A 19,314-nucleotide genomic window follows, 5' to 3' on the forward strand; every position below is an offset into this window, starting at 1 on the left:
CCAAAAATATCATGTATTTTCACCATTTTTCTTTTTTAGGTGTATCTAAACATATAGGGCTCCTTTTACAAAGCCGCGTTAGCGGCTTTCTCACACGCACCTTTTTCGTGCACGTTAACCCCCGCGCTAGCCAAAAAACTACTGCCTGCTCAAGAGGAGGTGGTAGCGGCTAGAACGGCCAGCAAATTAGCGTGCGCTATTACAAGCGTTAAACCACTAATGCGGCTTCATTAAAGGAACCCATAGTTATTCATAAGTGCTCTGTGCAATACAAAAACTTTTAAAACATTTAATATGAGTGTCACTGTGATTCCTCAGTAGGAAAAATTAATATAAAAAAACAGCAGCCGTCATCAAAGGGTGCTTTAACTTAACTGGAGATGATCGCAACTGTCCATATGATATAGGGTGCTTTAACTGGACATCGGGACATAGGGAGGGACTGCCATGTGTTATGTACCTAGTCTCTGCATCTGTGTATTTATATTAAACTTCACTACATATTATGCAAGCCTGTTCAGGTTATCTACTTCTTGTTTACATGGTATCTCATTGACTATGTATTCTATCAAAAGTTATATACACCTGATACAGAATTAAACAGTGTTCCGCACGTGGCACTGTAGCTGTGCTAATTCTTTGAAGTTTGATAAACCTTTGAGATAAGCTGTGGTCAAGGTTTTAAATGAAAGCAGATGTTCTCTACGATGTTACCAAACAGCGAGAAAGAAAGTGGTCCATATGGTTACCCTTATCATCACCTGCAATATTCTAAGCAACAGATTGAACTCACCAAGGAATCTGCCCAAGTTAAAGATATGGGTAATATTGAGGGGCATTAAACAGTGCATAGAGGAAATGAACAATTCAAGGCAGTAAGTTTACATAAAAACGTGATTACATAGTAACACAGTAACATAGTAGATGACGGCAGATAAAGACCCGAATAGTCCATCCAGTCTGCCCAACCTGATTCAATTTAATTTTTTTTATTTTTTCTTCTTAGCTATTTCTGGGCAAGAATCCAAAGCTCTACCCGGTTCTGTGCTTGGGTTCCTACTGCCGAAATCTCCATTAAAACCTATTCCAGCCCATCTACACCCTCCCAGCCATTGAAGCCCTCCACAGCCCATCCTCTACCAAATGGCCATATACACTTTGAAGATCAATCAACCTCAGCTACAAAGGACATGCTTACTTTTATAAACACCGTAAACCTGTTTCCAATTATTCACCAACCAACTCATATAGCTAAACATACTCTTGACATGATGCTTATACCTAAATCCCCTCCTTTCAAATATTCAGAACCCTCAGTTCATCCTGTACCCTGGTCAGATCATCACCTTATATCTTATAGTTTTACATTCCAACAAATCATACCAAACCTTTTACCTGCAAATTATAAAACAATTTCTTATAGAGACTTCTCAAAAATTGAATTAACTGATGTAACAACTATTTTTAATTCCATCAGTACAACTTTCAACTCCTCTTCCTTTGATGAACAGCTTCTAATTTGGGGATCCACAGTAAGGGATCTCGTAGATACTAAGGCTCCTTTAATATCCAAAACAATTTCAAGCCGCAAATCTTTAAACCCTTGGCATACAGAAGAACTTACACCCCTGAAAAAACAGCAGAGATCACTAGAAAGAAAATGGAGAAACGACAAATCTTTCAAAATTTACAACAATACAAGGAACACGCATCATTTTACAAACAAAAATCAATCAAGCCAAAAATAAATATTATAATAAAAAAATTATAGAAGCTAAAAATCCAGCAGCCTTATACTCACTGATGAAATCAGTATCTCCTTTAGTAAAAAAGAATACTACCCAAACATGCACTCTTACAGCAGAAGACATTGCAGATTACTTTTCAACCAAACTAAATAACATTCGAAATACATTTCAATTAGGCATGTCCAGTCAACCTACAGATAATAATATTTTTCAATTCATTTCGACGTCCAAATGCTCCAAATCTAAAATCCCAACAATAAATGATATAGAACTCAGTTTGCGTAAAATTAATCTAAAGGGCACTCGTGACGAAGCAATACCACCATTCTACCTTAAAAAATTTTTTTCCTGCTTGGGTCCCTTTATCCTCTCTTTAGTACAAAATAGTCTTCTCACGGCTTTGCTTCCTCAGACTTGGAAACAATCCATAATTACCCCTATTCTGAAAGATCATAAAATTACTCCAGATGAAATCTCTAATTATCGCCCTATTGCAAGTATCCCTTTTATGGCAAAACTTACTGAGAGACTTGTGTTCGAACAACTTTCAGACTTCGTTGAATCAACCAACTTTCTCCATCCCCACCAAACTGGGTTTCGAAAATTCCATAGCACTGAATATACCATGATAGGCTTGACCAATAATATTCATTACTTTCTTGACCACCATAAATCCGTAGTTCTAATCTCCCTAGATCTAACGGCCGCTTTTGATACCATAGACCATGACTTATTAATCGATCGATTAGAATCAATTGGAATTAAAGACCAAGTATTAGCACGGTTCATCTCCTATCTGTCAAGTCGTTCATCTTTCATCAGATTTAATGATAGCACATCCAAAATTTACTCTTCAAAATACAGTATCCCGCAAAGTTCAATATTATTCCCTCTTCTCTTCAATATATTCCTCTCACCACTTCTAAATATAACACAATCCTTAGGTTTTACAACATTCGCTTACGCCGATGACATTCAACTCATCCATCCATTAAATCCGGAAAATAAAGATGATATTGCAGCTATTAACAACAAACTTGTAATAATAAAAAACTGGCTTAACACAACTAAATTGGCATTAAATCTCAATAAAACAAAGTCGATGCTCTTTTCTTGGAAAAAAGATACAACATTAAGCTCTCCAATTTCCATCAACAATACTGAATTAGAATTGGTTACCACTATAAAAATCTTGGGCGTTTTGATAGATGATAAACTCACATACCATGATTATATTAGCAATACTGTTAAATCATGTTTTTATAAACTACGTTTAATTCGTTCACTAGCCAAATTTTTACAGCCTGAATCCATTAATATTTTAATCCACTCTTTAATAATATCTAAAATAGATTACTGTAATTCTCTTCTCCTTAACGTTACGCAAAAAGAAAAAAGAAGGCTGCAATTAATACAAAGTACTGCCGTGAAATTGATCTACAACGCAAAAAAATATGACCATGTTACCCCTCTGTTGATTAAATCCCACTGGCTTCCGGTAAGCCATCGTATTACTTTTAAAATACTTCTTTTAGTTTTTAAAGCCTTAAGTTTTAATGAACCCCAATTCATCAACAGATGGCTAATCCCTCATAGCACAACACGATCTCTTCGCTCAACCTCTTACAGTCTTCTCTCCGTTTCCTCATTGAAAGTTATAGGAATCAGACGGCACGATATGTTCTCAGTTATGGCCCCTCATTCATGGAATCTCTTACCCCAATATATAAGAGATCTAAAAGATTTAACTTTATTTAAAAAAACGTTAAAAACATTTCTTTTTAAGGATGCTTACAACTCCTAGTATATTAAATATCGATTTTTTTAAAGCAGCTAACATTACCCTCCTTTTTGTTCTTCCCTTTTATGTTTTTTCTTCTCATCTATCCAAACATTGTAACTTTTTCCCCTCTTACCCTCACAATTCTTGTTAGTCTTAACCCATAAACATTATTTTAAATGTACGTGTTTAGTATGTTAAGTTTTATCTCATAACAAAAGTTATTTTATATGTTAATACTAACATTTTTCACTTGTATTTTTTACTTGTATATGTTTTTATGTTGTACATCGCCTAGCAATTTAAATAGGCGATTCATCAAGAACAAATAAACTTGAACTTGAACTTGAACTACAGACACAGACCGTGCGAGTCTGCCCAGTACTGATTAAATTGAAATGTCTCAGTTTGCCCTGTTGTAAAAGACAATAGGATATTATGATCTGCCCATTAAATCAATAAAAGGGAGGAAAAGAACATATTTGTATGCAAGCCGGTTATGCTAAAATTAAACAGAAATGTAACTAGATTTGACTTGCATTTCAAGAGAATTTCAGATTTGCATATTGCTTACAGATGGTAGGTAAAAAAAAAAAAAAGAGATACTTGGCACCAACAAGTTGTTTGTATAATATAAAGCAAATTTAAAAATATTGAAAAGGTTGTATAATTATACAATAATTATATGAGAAAAGATTTTATTTCAGTTTCCAAAACACAGGGTTGAAAATAGAGCACTTACATTTTAACACTAGAATGAAAAAAGAAAATGTGTTTATAATTTCCTATTAAGCATACCTTATCATTCATTTAGGATTCAGCAATTCAACCCATGGAAACACAGATATAAACCAAATGGTCACAAGAGTTGCCATGCTGGGACAGTCTGAAGATCAGTCAAGCTCAGTGTCATGTTTCCAACAATTGCCAACCCAGGTCACAAGTACCTGGCAAAATCCCAAAAAGAGTAAAACAGATTTTATGCCGTTTATCCTAGGAATAAGCAGTGGATTTTCCCAAGTCCATTGTAATGATGGATTATAGACTTTTCTTTCAGGAAATTATCCAAACTTTTATTAAACCCTTTTAAGTTAACTGCTTTCATCACATTCTCTGGCAATGAATTCCAGAGTATAATTGAGTGAAGAAATACTTTTTCCGGTTTGTTTTAAATCTAATACTTAGTAGCTTGATTGTACCCTCTCCCCCCTACTCCTAGCAGTTTTAGAAAGAGTAAACAAGCAATTCACATCCACCCGTTCCTTTCCACTGAGTATTTTATAGATCTCTATCATATCACCCCTGAGCCATCTCTTCTCTAGAATAAAGAACCCTAGTTAAGTGTAGACTGTAGAGGGAATTCTCAATAGGATATCTAAGTCCAGCTTTAGATATTTCCCAAAGTCGGGGGCGGAGAAATGGCCAATTTGGAAACTGGCAAAACTGCTAGACACCCAATTTTTTAAATTGTCTCTTTAGACATCTTGGCCACCAGGACATCCAACCTTGGGATGCCTAACTTTGTTCATCATTTTTGACTACAAAAATAGCCAAGTTCAAAATGTCCAAATCCAGACCATTTGGACGTGGGAGGAGCCAGCATTGTAATCGACTGGCCACATAGACACCAACAGAGCCGTGGGACAACTTAGAGGGTACTGCTGTGAACTTCACAAAAAGGCTGCCAGATGTACATCTCACCATAACTCTATTATACTGAACCCTCCAAAACTTGATGATGAGACATAAGCCACTCTAACCACTATATTTATGGTGGAAAGTTTGAAACCAAGAAAACTGATCAAAATCCTACTATTCTGCTATTTAGGTGCCATCTGCAGCCATAAGGGCTATAGGGATGGTAGAGAGGTGGGTATAGTAGGGTTTGGGGGGGGAAGGGGGAGCTTGGTAGGGCTCAACATAAAATGTAAGGGGTATATGCACTTCTGACACTCTTTATGAGAAGTTCTCATCTGTGCCCTCTAAGGTATCCCACTGCTCTGTTGGCCTTCTCTCGTCGGGGAATTCCCTCTGCCACATCACTGATGATTTCATCAGTAACGCGACACACGGAAGGCCCCGATGAGAGAAGGCCATGAAGCAGCATGTTTAGAGTGCTGCCAGCCCGACGCTGCTCTGGAGGGAGGTATGTAGGGCTCGTGGTTGGTGGGGTTCAGATAGGAGCGAAGGATGGAGGATCAGAAGGGGTTTGGCCGGGCAGTGGTGGTGGGTGCTCAAGGGTTCTGCTGCAAAAGGGATGGGAGGGAGGGAAGGATGGAAGCTGGGCAAGGGTTCTGCTGTATGAGGGATGGGAGGGAGGGAAGGATAGAAGCCATAGAAGCCATAGCCCCAGGTACGTTAGATAGATTGTGAGCCCGGCGGGACAGACAGGGAAAATGCTTGAGTACCTGATTGTAAAACCGCTTAGATAACCTTGATAGGCGGTATATAAAATCCTAATAAAACTTAAACTTAAACTTGATAAGCTGGGCAAGGGTTCTGCTGCACAGGGGGATGGGAGGAATAGAAAGATGCTGCAGAGGGAAGGCACAAGGGGATGGGTGAGAGGGGAGGAAAGATGCTGCACATGTGGGGGAGAGAAAGAATTGGGGTGAAGGAGAGGAAGGGAGAGATGATCATGTACACTCTTTATGTACAATAAGCCTTACGTTTTCATGCTATCTTTTAAAGACCAAAACCTTTTATGTTATGACGTTTACATTTAATTTATATTAGTTCACACAAACACTCCATCCATCTGCTCTTGGTCTAGTCTCTCTGTTAAATTTAAGAATCCATTGTGGCCCACAAGTCAAAAAGTTTTCCCACCCCTGATTTAGACACTCCAAGGATGCATGATGAGATCCTATTCAATCATGCCCAGATTATGTTATAGAATGCAAATGTAAACTGGTATTAAGCATGCCTTACATTCAAGTGCCTGCAGTTATACTAGCTAGAGAGATGGTGGTAGCGATACATATAATCATAAATTTCATTATTCTGTACACCAATATGTATACCCTCTTGCATATACATGCTTTACCATGCATGTACATCTTTAGAGAATAGCACTTACTTGTGAAAGTGCTAGTATTCTATCACATTTATGTGTGTAAGGGGAAGGCAAATTCAAGTGCCCTTCACATGGGTTGATATGCCATATGTGTATTTTACTCAGTATGTCTACACACATATATTATTTGCATGTCTAAATGCTTCTAAAATGGCCTCCCATATGTTATGTGGAATAGAAAGTGCGGGACAGGCACATGGGATCTCTTAGGGATTGGAAGAGATGGTGGATGCTCCTTATGGGTAGACTAGAGGGGTCATTTGGCCTCCATTTGGCCTCTATCTGCCATTGTGTTTCTATGGTAACAGAAAATGGTTCTTTATTCTTTTAAATGATACTAGAATTATGGGATAACAGGAAATGGCTCTTTATTCTTTTCAATAATACTAGGATTATGGGATAATCCATAAATTTGCTGGTAGCAGATTTTAAACTATTTATGAATTTATTTTTCAATAACTCACTAGTAAGCTATAAAATTTGTTGCTGGAGAACACTGAGTTTGAGAAAGATTTATTTATTTAGTCATTTAGTCATTTATTTAGCCCGTCCTCCCAAAGGATCCCAGAATGGGTTACAGAAGTACATTCATATTATGGGTAGGACAAATTTAGTGAGACATAGACTTTACAGCATTTACAGCACAGACAAGGGTTTAGATTATAGCAATTACAGTACAGATATAACATTTAGACTTACAAATACAGACTTAGTGGACATAGGGTGATTTAAATTGCAGCATTTTCAGTGTAGATATACTAGGAAGTGAAATAGCTTTTCTTTGCAGGTGGGTACATCTTTGTTGTCAGAGAATGTGGTAGTAATTCAGGTTATATTTGTGGTGGCATGCGAATTTTAGCGAGATTCCGTTTGATATATTAGGTGGTGTCTTTGGGATTCCATCCATTTGGGATGTAGATGTGGGTCTTCAAGGAGCTGGGTTTGTAAAGAGGAAGTTTTTTCACAGCTTTTCTGAAGTTCCAAAGACTGTCTAGTGATTTTATGGATGGGGGGATAATGTGCCATATTCTGGGTTTGTAGTGAGAATATGAGCATCTTCGGGCTGTCACAGATGTGAGTGAGCGGCCTGGTGGCAGGACCAGCCATTTTTCTGTTTGGGATCTCAATGATCGGTTGGGGACATAATTTAGAAGTTTTGATGCTATGTAGTTTGGTGTCATTTTGTGGAAAGTCTTGAAAGCTAGCTCTAAGGCTTTAAAGGCGCATCATTTTTGGATAGGTAGCCAGTGCATGGATGTTAGTGCAGGGGTGACATGGTTGCGGAAGCCCAAATTTTTTAGGAGTCAGATTACGGCGTTTTGCACACCTTGTAGACGGGAGAGTGTTTTTGCTGGTAAGTCCACTAATAGAGCGTTGCAGTAATCTAAGCGGGATAATACAAACGCATATAGTAGCCAGGCAAAATCGTTTTCTGAAAAGTAAGCATTTTAGTTAATAGAAGGATGAAAATACTGAAAATACTAAATTTGATACATGGTCTGAGAGCAACAGGTTTGAGTCAAGAGTCACTCCTAGTCTGCAGACTTTGTCTGGCTGTAAGGGTGTCAATTTCCCCAGGAAAGAGATGGGCAAGGGTATACGCTGGTGCTGCCCAATTTAGGAAAAAAAATTTGATTTGATTCAACTCGATTCGATTTTCCTGCCCAATTGGGTGTTTTTTTCAAATATCCTGGTGGGTTTATTTTATAATCGCAAAAAATAGTGTAAAATACCACTTATATGGAACAATACACATCAGTATTGTTAAGTCCTTATCATTTAGGATATACTATACGGCCTCAGAAATGGAGCCTACGCACAGCAATGTAATCACAAGCTGAGACAATCTGCGTAGTTAAAATGCTCCTGCTCCAATCATTGGCCACTATATTCGTGCTGAGCTCCATGGGGCAACTCTGTTGGAATACTGTAAAAAGGAATATATTCCCAGAGGGTTTAGGGTGCAAAAAGAACCAAGAATGTTTGTCGATGATATTGAATTCAATCAGAAGTGGATAGCGATCCTAAATAAATGTGCACTGGACCTTATGGTACTGATTATTGACCGCACTAAAAAATCTATGACGAACATTAAAGAAGAAATAGAAGAGGAATTGAAAATCCTAAAACAGAATTCGAGTGAGAATGATTTAAAACAACATCAGGATGACTTAAAACTTAAAGTGGACGTATTTAGAGCTGATATTCAGAGAGACAAGTTTAAAAAGTTCAAACGTGACGAACAAGATTATCTTCAACATAAAGTCTATGCTTGGGTGAAACCATTGGATTCGTCTGGGCATTCAACTGGTAAAAAAGTTACGTTTGACCATACCTCTGAATCCTCGAGTTTCAGCTCCAACTCAGATGATGATTTTTTAGATCAAAATCCACGATATTCGCGACGAGGAAGATGGCGGAAAGGGACTGGCCGAGGTCGAGGTCAAGCTCAGTACCCTTATCAAAATCAAAACCAAAGTCAATATCAACGTCCGCTAACGCGATCCCAAAGAGGACAATGATATCCGTGAATGGAACCCAGACGCTGTCATCAGAGTCTAGGGAAATCCAAATAATTAATCTTTCTCAGCATCAAGTTACTCCTGATGAATATAGTTTGTTATCAAAAGGTTTATCTTTTGTTCCCACTACCCCTGTGGATGTCTTCCAAAATAGGATTGATCTAGAGAAATTCTACCGGACACTGAGGATAAAAGCATTCTTCTCGAGTGAGGAAGTGACTGGACAGTTGGATAAAGACTCTATTGTTACCCCTAAATCCACTTGGGTCCCACAGGTCCGGTGGATCCTTTAATTACTGCATTTCATAAGTTGGTTGAAATGGATATCTTGAAGAACACAACAAATAATAAGGAGAGGACTTATTATAACATCAGTAAGGCTGAGAAAAATGCTATTAGGTCCTTGACTACTGATGATAACCTTATTATAAGAAAAGCAGATAAAGGAGGTTCAATAGTGCTGTTAAGTAAAGAGGCTTATATTAGTGAGGCTCATAGACAACTGTTTAGTCCGGACTATGATGTTCTTTCTGTCGACCCTACTGAACATCTTCAACAAAAAATTAATTCCTTAACTAAAAAGGCTTTAGATGCAGGTTACCTGACCAAGAAAGAATTTCGGTTTTTGAATGTTTTACATCCCAAGACCCCAATTTTTTATCTACTCCCGAAGATTCATAAGTCCTCTAGTTCCCCTCCGGGTAGACCAATTGTCTCCAATCGAGGCGCCCTGTTGGAAGCTTCATCTATATATATCGACAAATTCCTACAACAATTTGTTTGTCAGACTACTGCTTTCACCCAAGATACTACTCAATTTTTAAAAAAATTGGATACTGTTAAGCCTGAACCTCACTCTCTCCTGGTAACCATTGATGTTTGCTCGTTGTATACAATCATCCCTCAGGTTGAAGCACTACAAATCATTCATGATACCCTAGAGAAGAGATCGAATCCCAAAGTTCCAACTGAGTTTATTTGCTCTCTAGCTAGTATAGTCTTACGTGACAGCTTTTTTATGTTTGAGGAACATTTATTTCACCAGAAGTCAGGCATTGCGATGGGGATCACGATGGCCCCTTCAGCTGCTAACCTTTTTATGGACAGGTTTGAATGTGATTGGGTTTATGGATGTGAACTTTTTAAGTTTGTTACTTTCTGGACTAGGTACATTGATGATATTTTTTTGATTTGGGTTGGTGGTCAGGAAAAATTGGAAGAATTTTTTATATATTTGAACGCTTGTCATCCTAAAGTTCAATTTACCCATACCTCCAGTACTTATCAGATTTCATTTTTGGATGTATCTGTGGAAATCCGGAATGGTGAATTCCACACTGTAGTATATACAAAACCTACTGATTGTAATTCTACTCTCCACTATTCCAGTGCCCACCCTAGTTCTTTGAAAAAAAGTTTACCTTACTCCCAATTTATACGTATGCGGCGAATTTGTTCCACAATAGGTGACTTCAAAAAACAAGCTGTTGTCCTCAAAGAAAAATTCTTGGCTCGGGGTTATCCCCATAAGGTTGTTTCTGCAGCCTATAAAAGAGCATGTTATAGTCATAGGGATTCTCTGTTTGTCCCTAAAAAATCTGGGCCCCAGAAATTAGGAGAACAATACATTACGTGTGTTGTGACATATTCTAGTCAATGTCACCAGGTGGTACGTTCTCTTAAGAGACATTGGGGGATTCTGCAAACTTCAGGAATTTTTAAAGCATGCCAATTAAGAATAGCTTTTCGGCGCACTCGGAACCTCAAAGAGATTTTGTGCCCTTCTCAGTTACCTAGCGGTAGATCGAGTGATGTTGGCATTCAGTTGGGTCATAGAATGTGTGGGGCTTGCCAAATGTGTAAGCTTATGGTATGTACTGACAGATTTTGCAATCCGAAGGATAAGTGTGAATATATTTTGAGGCATACTTCTGATTGCAAAACCTGTGGGGTTGTATACATCATAAAATGTCCCTGTGATTTAATCTATGTAGGGCAGACCTCGAGGAAATTTACTATAAGGCTTACCGAACATAAAAGTAACATCAAAAATAAAGTAATTGGGGCACCTTTGGCCAAACATTGTATCGAAAATAACCATGAGTTTTGGTCCTTAAAAGCTCTGATTTTGGAAGTGGTTATTCCGGGAAGCAGAGAGGGTGACTTTAGGCGTTATCTTGCACAACGAGAACAGCGCTGGATCAATAGATTAGATACTCTTTGGCCTAAGGGTCTGAATAGGTCCTTTGAATGGCAACATTTTTATTAATTGCCATTCTTTGAGTTGTGAAACGTCCATGTGTCACGTGTTGGTTACGTCAGCACACTGTTTACGTTACTTAGGTTATAAAAAGATGTAGTTGCCATCTTGGCACTGTTTGAAAAGCTGTGACCGAATGCACTGATGTGAGTGGTGAACTATTTAATTTTTAAAAAAAAAATTTTGTGCTATTCAGTTTTTGAGTGTGAATGCATTAATTTCTGTATTTATTTTCAGTGTGGGTGTGTGTGTTAATGTCCTGGTGGCCCTGACGCAGCGGATGTATGTAATTCCCGCGAAACGCTGGCCGCGTTGGCAAATGGACATGTATTGAGGTTTTATTATAAAGACTCCACCAGTGAAGACTACTAAACAAAGCAGATAAGTTTTTGTGGTCTAGTTTTTCAAATCTGGATAATACACACAGTATTTGAGGAAGATTTTGTGAAAAAGTATCACAGTTATAGTATTGTGTCTTAAGTTAAACACTAAATTTATCAAAATAAGCTAAAAAGCAGCACTTTAAATAAGTATATAGTGGCCAATGATTGGAGCAGGAGCATTTTAACTACGCGGATTGTCTCAGCTTGTGATTACATTGCTGTGCGTAGGCTCCATTTCTGAGGCCGTATAGTATGTCCTAAATGATAAGGACTTAACAATACTGATGTGTATTGTTCCATATAAGTGGTATTTTACACTATTTTTTGCGATTGTGATATATACCGCTGGGTTGTATGATTTTGGGTTTATTTTATAGCCTCTTCACCCCTTTTATAGCCTCTTCTCCCCCTTTGCCTTCTCCTAACCACACTGGTGCTGTGGAGTAAACAAAATAAAAAAACAAAAAAGAGTTTTCTTCTCTCTGTTAAATCCTAGCTTACGTTTGCGGTCTAACACCAGCTCTGGCAGAATACACATTTCAAATCTGACATATTGTAATCACAAAACAGAAAATAAAATTATTTTTTCTACCTTTTGTTGTCTTGTTATTATTCAAATCTTGTTGATCCCAGGCTCTGGTTGTCTTCTGATAACTTGCTTGCCAGGGTCTCCTTCTTTCTTCTTTCTCCATGCTACCCATCCATATTCTATCTCTGTCCTCCTCTTCCATTTCCCTTCCCTTCCCTGGAGGTCTGGCAGCTTTCCTTTTTTTCATCTCCATCCACAGAACCACCTTTTCTCAACTATTCTTTCATCCAGTATCTCTCCTTCCTTCTCCACCACCCCAGGGTCCACCTTATCCCCTTTCTTTTCTCAACTACCCTCCTATCCAGTATCTCTATACCCCCTCCACACCATCCCTTGTGTCCAACTTCTCTCCGTTTCTGTTCCTTCCCTCCCTAAATCCCATTGTCCACCATCTCTCTCCCTCTCCTCTGTTTTTAGACCCATTATTTTTCCCCCTCCAAAAGTCCAGCATATGCATGTGTCATTGAATCCCCCCTTCTCTCCCTCCCTCCATGTACTTCTTTACCAGCGCCCCCCTCCCCTGAAGGTCTGTCCCCTGAAGCCCTGCATTCCACCCCCGAACACCAGCCTGTCCCCCCTGAATGCCTGTACCCCCCCTGAAGGCCTGTACCTCCCCCTGAAGGCCTGCACTCCACCCCCGAAGGCCTGCCTGTCCCCCCTGGTCTGTGCCACCATCCCTGAAGGCCTGTGCCACCACCCCTGAAGGCCTGTCCCTCCTTTGAAGGCCTGCACTCCCCCCCCGAAGGCCTGTCCCCCCTGAAGGCCTGCATCCCACCCCTGAAGGCCTGCCTATACTCCCTGAAGGCATGTACCCCCCCAAGGACTGCACCCCCTGAAGGTATGCACCCCCCCCCCTCCCAGAAGGCCTGTGTGTTCCCCCTGGCCTCCCGCGCACCATTTACCTAATATCAGCAGCCTGCAGAGAAGATTGCTTCGGAGCTGTTTCCTCTGCCATGATCCTGCTTCTGACGTTTCCTCTGCCACTCCTGCTTTAGGGGGCGAGGGGGGGAGGGTCAGTTACCGAATCGGGAGGCCAATTTTTTTTTGTTTTAAATCGATTCGAATCGATTCACCTGAAGTAAATCGGTGAACCGATTCGAATTGTGAATCGGGCAACACTAGTATGCGCAGGAGTCTATGTATCCAGAGAAATTCTGTTTTTGACGCGTTGAGCTGTAATTTATTTGTAGTCATCCAGTTTTTTATTTCTGTTAGGCAGCAGTGCAGTTTTTCCATTTGTACATCTCGGTGTAGACCTAGCGGAAGGTAGAGCAGTATGTCATCTGCGTATGAGTGTATTTTGATTTGTTGTTTTTCTGCGATGTCGAGTACTGGTTTGACATATATGTTAAAGAGGAGAGAGGATGGTAGTGTACCCTGAGGCACTCCGTAGTTGAGAGGTTTTGGCTCCAATAAGGAGAGTTCCAATAATACTTTCTGAGACCTTTCATGTAAGAAGGAGGAGAGCCATGCCAGTGCGACATCATGGATTTCAATGGAATGTAGTCTGGATTGGAGGAGTGTGTGATCGATGGTATCGAAGGCAGCGCTCAGGTCTAATTGGACCAGCAGAGCATCTTTCCCCTCATCAAGGATTTTCCAACAGTCATCTATGATATCTAGAAGTACCATTTCTATGCTGTGGTGTTTCCTGAATCCTGATTGGAAGTTGGAGAGGGTGGTGTCTTTTTTCCATGAAGTCTCATAGTTGTGTGAGTACAATCTTTTCTAGTATTTTTGAGATGAATGGGAGATTTGAGACTGGCCTAAAGCTGCTTGGATTGTCTGGGTCCATGGTGGGTTTTGTTAGGAGTGATCTTACTACAGCAGATTTCCAGCTCTGTGGTAACATGTCAGATTGTAGGGACTTGTTAATTAGAAGTAAGATGGAGTTCAGGAAGGATTCATAGTAGCTAGAAGTGTGGTGGATGGGCAAGGGTCTAGGATTGATGTTGTGGGGTGTAGGGAGACTATTGTGCTTTTTAGGTCGTCAATGGAAAGATGTGGATGTGTTTATGAGACTTGGGCATATCCATCTCTTTCTGGGAGTCAGTTACAGGGAATAGAAATTCCAGGTGACATGGACTGGCACCTATAGGAGAGAAGATGTTGTTGTTCAACTGACCATTAGTCTGACCCAGTACTTTTTTAATGTTTTGATAGAAAGATGGAAAGGGTGTGCCTTGGCAGGACCCCAGATTGAGGGCTGGATCTAGTTCTGTAATGTACTAAATGATAGTCACAGCAGAGAGGAATGAGAGGAGTATGTATGAAACCTCTTCTCCTGCTGTAATAGGCAAATTCAAGAGCTTAGCTCAAGTTGAAGAGAGCATAAGTCTACAAAATGACACCTTACTGATATAAGACTTTAGAACAAGGCTGTCCAACTTACGTCCTTGAGGGCTGCAACCCAGTCGGGTTTTCAGGATTTCTTCAATTAATATTCATGATAGATATTTGCATGCACTGCCTCCGTTGTATGCAGCTGGATCTCAGGTATGTTCTTTGTGAAAATCCTGTAAACCCTACTGGAAGAGGGCTGAGGTTGGACACCCCTGCTTTAGAAGCTGGGCCTGGGAGGTGACTAGAACAAATGTAAGGCAAATACTCAAAGATGGAAATTTTACTTTCTTTTTATTCACTAGTCTGGTTTAAGGGCTAAAATATTTACTCTAGTATTATTAGGGACTGGATAATAAAAGCATTGTGAGAGTGCATACTGTCATCAATATTGTATTCTTCTGTTGACTCCAATCTTGCATTCTCATGGAACAAAATAATTAAATTTATTATAAAGTGAAATGATGTGGTGGCCGTTTTAGTCTACTTTTCAAGCTAATATGTAGAAATAAAGCAAAAACATAAAGGAAAAAAAAATAATACCTTTTTTATTGAACTAACTTAATGTAGTTTATGATTAGCTCTCGTAGATAACCCCTTCTTCCTCAGATCAGAAATCAGCAAATTTTGGCAAAGTCATAAATCCTAGTTTATACCTAACAAAGCCAGGCCTATCTACTGTATTTGGTGCATCATATCAAGATCCCTGAATTCTACATTTCAGAAAGTCCTGTTTTAGCTAAGCATTAATGCCATCATTAAGCAAAATCGATCTCCCTGTGTTAAAATGATTGCCATAGGAATGTCTTAGAATAAAAGTTGAACTGTGGAAAGTAATTCCAAAATAATTGCAAAGATATATTAGTTGTACTTTCTGGAACATACATTATTGCAGCTTAAATTGACAGCACTTTGCCTTTGAATCACAGAGAAATAGGAGACAAAAAATGTCAAGTGGAGCTGTAAGCACATACTGTCACTGTGCCAACTGACATGTATAGCTGGACCAAGCAACATAAGGGCTTCTATAGTCAATGTCAAGTATACTTTTCATTGAGTTGTGTAGGTCAGGGAAGGGTGCAATTTAAAAAAAAACTGGATTCCAGTTAATGAAACTAATCTAAGTAGTTAAGAAAGGTTTAAAATGTTTATTTTGTCCTGAAATGAGGTAGAGATAGACAAACCAAAGGGCCAATGCAATAAAGTGTAGGGATAGCACAGCATTAGACCACAATTTTGCAGGCACAGAGATAGGGTTACCATATTTGTGAAGCCCAAAAAGAGAACACGTGGCCCCGCCTCTCACCTAGGTGGTTGCCTGCTGTGTGCAGTCAGGATTGTAGCAAGCTATAATTGCATTCCATGCGACTTGCCCTCCATGGCGCCCCCATTCTTTCTTGTGCTGCACCCATGATATATCGGACTATTTCAGTTGTGAGTCTATAAAATAATGAGTGGAGTGGACCAACCCTTGAATTGATAACCATGTGGAAACAACATTAAACAGTTCTCCAGCTGTAACAGATCTGAAGCATCAAGGGCAATTGAAAACACCACCAAACACCAAAATAGCAGGCTCTGTGGGCTTTATTTTAAAGCCTAGCCAGGGAAACAATCTCTTTTTCCTGACCATAGCCAGGCTCAATATTTCTCCCTCTCAACTTTTTTTAAAACATTCAGCAAATGGTCACATTTAGCAAACAGTCCCAGAAGTCTCAACATCACATGCAGAGTACAAGTTAAAGATTGTCACCCCCCCCCCCCTCCCCTACATCCCCCCCAACACACACACACACAAAAAATAATCCTCTATTTGTCTTAAATCAATAGTATCCATTCTATTGGAGTTAATTTCTTGAGGACCTGACAACCAATCCATACCTTTTTCTCTTTCTCTTTCTCTTTCCCAGAGATCAGGCAAATTGGAGGTATTTCCTGATACAGCTTCCTTTCAGTTGCCCCTAATCTTAGGACAGAGAGCTTTATTTTATTCTGTCCCAACTTCAGGCTAGCTTAGGCAGCAGAACACTAGTGCACCTGCACTGTCCATGCAGTAAGTCCCTCCTGTATCCCGGCTGGCCTCTTGAATCTTTCCTTCTCTCCTCGGGCCTTGGTGGCTGCTGGCTATGTGCAGTGTAAAAGATTGAATGAGAAAGGAGGCTCTTTTTGTTTGCCACACAGCATGCACCAGATGATAAGGTGATTGGTGTGACCTGAGCTGACCTCTACAAGTGCAAGCTGTGCATCTGTGATAACCGTCAGTGCTGACTGCTGCAGCATAGGATCTGGAACTCCTAGTCTCCATAAGTGGCATATGTAGCATATTTGACACCCAGGGCCAATCATTTTTAAACACTGTCACCTACCATGGCATGGACAGACAAGTTACTGTGCCTCTGAGGGTGGCTTTGACGATTCTGGCATGCTCCTCAAAAAGGAGGAAGCCCCACAGGGTGGCAAGTGGTAGCAAGTGTTCACTTCCAACTCAGAGTATTTCTCTCTGTACAAATTCATGTACAATTCTCTGTACACAATGCATGTCTTCACTGAAAATATAACTTTTGTCTTTATTTTAAACACAAGCAGGGAAAACAAGTACTCAGGCAACTGCCTAGAATATAGGAGTCAATGGCGCCTTTTAAGCATAGCTCCAAATCACACTGACCTATTAGGTGCAAAACCAGAAGAAAAAAACAGGCAAAAACAAACCCCTATATCGCAGGGTATTCTCAGAGTCAAAAAATAAAATCTTTATCAAACAGTTTTTGTACAGTTCCACACGGCAAACCGACTGCCATGCCCCAATAGGACACCTGGACTTAACAGTTCCAGTCCTGTCCTCTTCACCGGGCCCTTTCTTTTTCTTTTTCTTCTCTGCATAGCAGCAAGATTAAGGTGACCATACGTCTCATTTTGAACCGGACCGTCCCTTTTTCACATCCCCTGTCCCATTGTCCCCACGCACAGCTTCGGGACGCTGAAATGTCCCGTTTTCAGAGACGGCGTCCCGAAGCTGTGTGTGGGGACAACGGGACAAGTGATCGCGAAGAATGGACTCTCTCCCTGCTTCCCTGCCTGCCGCACCAACAACTGCAAGAAAGGAAGGTCCAGGTGCTGGCCCAGAAGACTTCTCCCCGACGTCAATTCTGACGTCAGAGAGGAAGTTCCGGTCCAGCCAACTGCTGCCTGGCTGGCCTGGAATTTCTTCTCCGACATCAGAATTGACGTCAGGGAGAAGGCTTCTTGGCCAGTGCCTGGACCTTCCTTTCTTGCAGTTGTTGCGGCGGCGGGGGGCGGGAAGCAGCAGTGGGCGGTGGCGGCAGCTTACCGGGTGGGGAAGCAGAAGAATCAGTGGTAGGCCAGGCTTCAGATGGAGAGAGCCAGACACACAGGCAGGCTGGCTGGCTTCGGCGCAGCAGGGAGGGAGGGAGGTAGGCTGGCTGGCTGGCTTCAGGGGAGGGGGTGGGACAAAGGCTGGAAGGCAGTGAGGGGGACATAGGAAGGAGGGAGGGAGGAAGGAAGGAGAGAAAGAGGCAGAGAAAGGGGAGGGGGGTTTGTAATATTAGAAAGACTAGAGAGAGAAAGGCCTGGACCAAAGGGGAAAGACACGAGGCAGATGCAGGACTATGGGAGGTTCAGACAGAGGGGGAGAGACCCTGAGGAAGAACAGGGAGAAGCAAGATCATAACAGAGGATGGAGAGACCTGGAACAAAAGTACAAAGGAAAACTGACACTGGATCTGGGGTGGGTAACAGAGGGAAAAGAGAGAGAGAGAGTCCTGGACCCAAAGGGGATGGGGCTGGGTTGTGAAAGAAATGTTGGAAAAGAAAGAAAGAAAAGAAAGACTGGATGCAGTCAGAAGGAAGTGCAACCAGAGACTCATGAAATCACAGACAACAAAGGTAGGAAAAATGATTTTATTTTCAATTTAGTGATCAAAATTTGTCCGTTTTGAGAATTTATATCTGCTGTCTATATTTTGCACTGTATTTGTCTATTTTTCTATAGTTGCTGAGGTGACGTTGCATATTTTAAAGTCATCTGCCTTGACATCTTTGAAAAAAGCCAAGCCTCTTAAATGATAATTAACATTTTCTCTGCGTACAGTGTATAAAATTTTTTAAAATTTTATATATACCATTATGAATTAATAAGATATTGTGTGTATATGAAAATTGAATGGAAGAAATTGGGGGCAGAGATGGAACAGGGCTAGGGCGGGATTGGGGGCGGGACTGAAAATTAATAGATGTCCTGTTTTGAAGTAAAAAAATTAATGATCACGTTAAACAAGGAGCACAAACCAACATTCGCAAAAGCATCAGCACAATAAAGTTCACAGGACCTGCCTTAACTGGCAGCTTCTATCTCCAAAGAGCTGACTGGGGAAGGATTGCTTAATTCACTATCCAAAACTTGCTTCTCAAAAAGCAAGCCACAAGAAAAATCCCTACCTGAAATATTTTCTGAATTCCCTCCATACAATTCCAAACCTCTCTCACTGTGACTTCTGCTGACAGTTACTGCATCAAGGGAAAAAAACACTGAAACAGTCCCAAACAGTTGGGGTGTGGTGAACCCGCTCAGTCTTTCTTCAGGTACACAAGCCCGAGAA

General features: G+C 40.4%; 2 long non-coding RNA genes across 2 annotated transcripts in view; one reads left to right on the forward strand and one right to left on the reverse strand.

Annotated features, from left to right (window-relative positions):
* Positions 1-16,813, reverse strand: part of LOC117357947 — an 85,874-nt gene extending 69,061 nt beyond the window's left edge. The window contains exon 1 of the long non-coding RNA XR_004538908.1: positions 16,580-16,813. This is a non-coding gene — a long non-coding RNA (uncharacterized LOC117357947). The remainder of the gene's footprint in view (positions 1-16,579) is intronic.
* Positions 1-19,314, forward strand: part of LOC117357946 — an 89,332-nt gene that overhangs the window by 25,325 nt on the left and 44,693 nt on the right. The window lies entirely within an intron of this gene.

Source organism: Geotrypetes seraphini, chromosome 3 (assembly GCF_902459505.1).
Source record: "Geotrypetes seraphini chromosome 3, aGeoSer1.1, whole genome shotgun sequence".
In the NCBI taxonomy this organism is placed as follows: domain Eukaryota; kingdom Metazoa; phylum Chordata; class Amphibia; order Gymnophiona; family Dermophiidae; genus Geotrypetes; species Geotrypetes seraphini.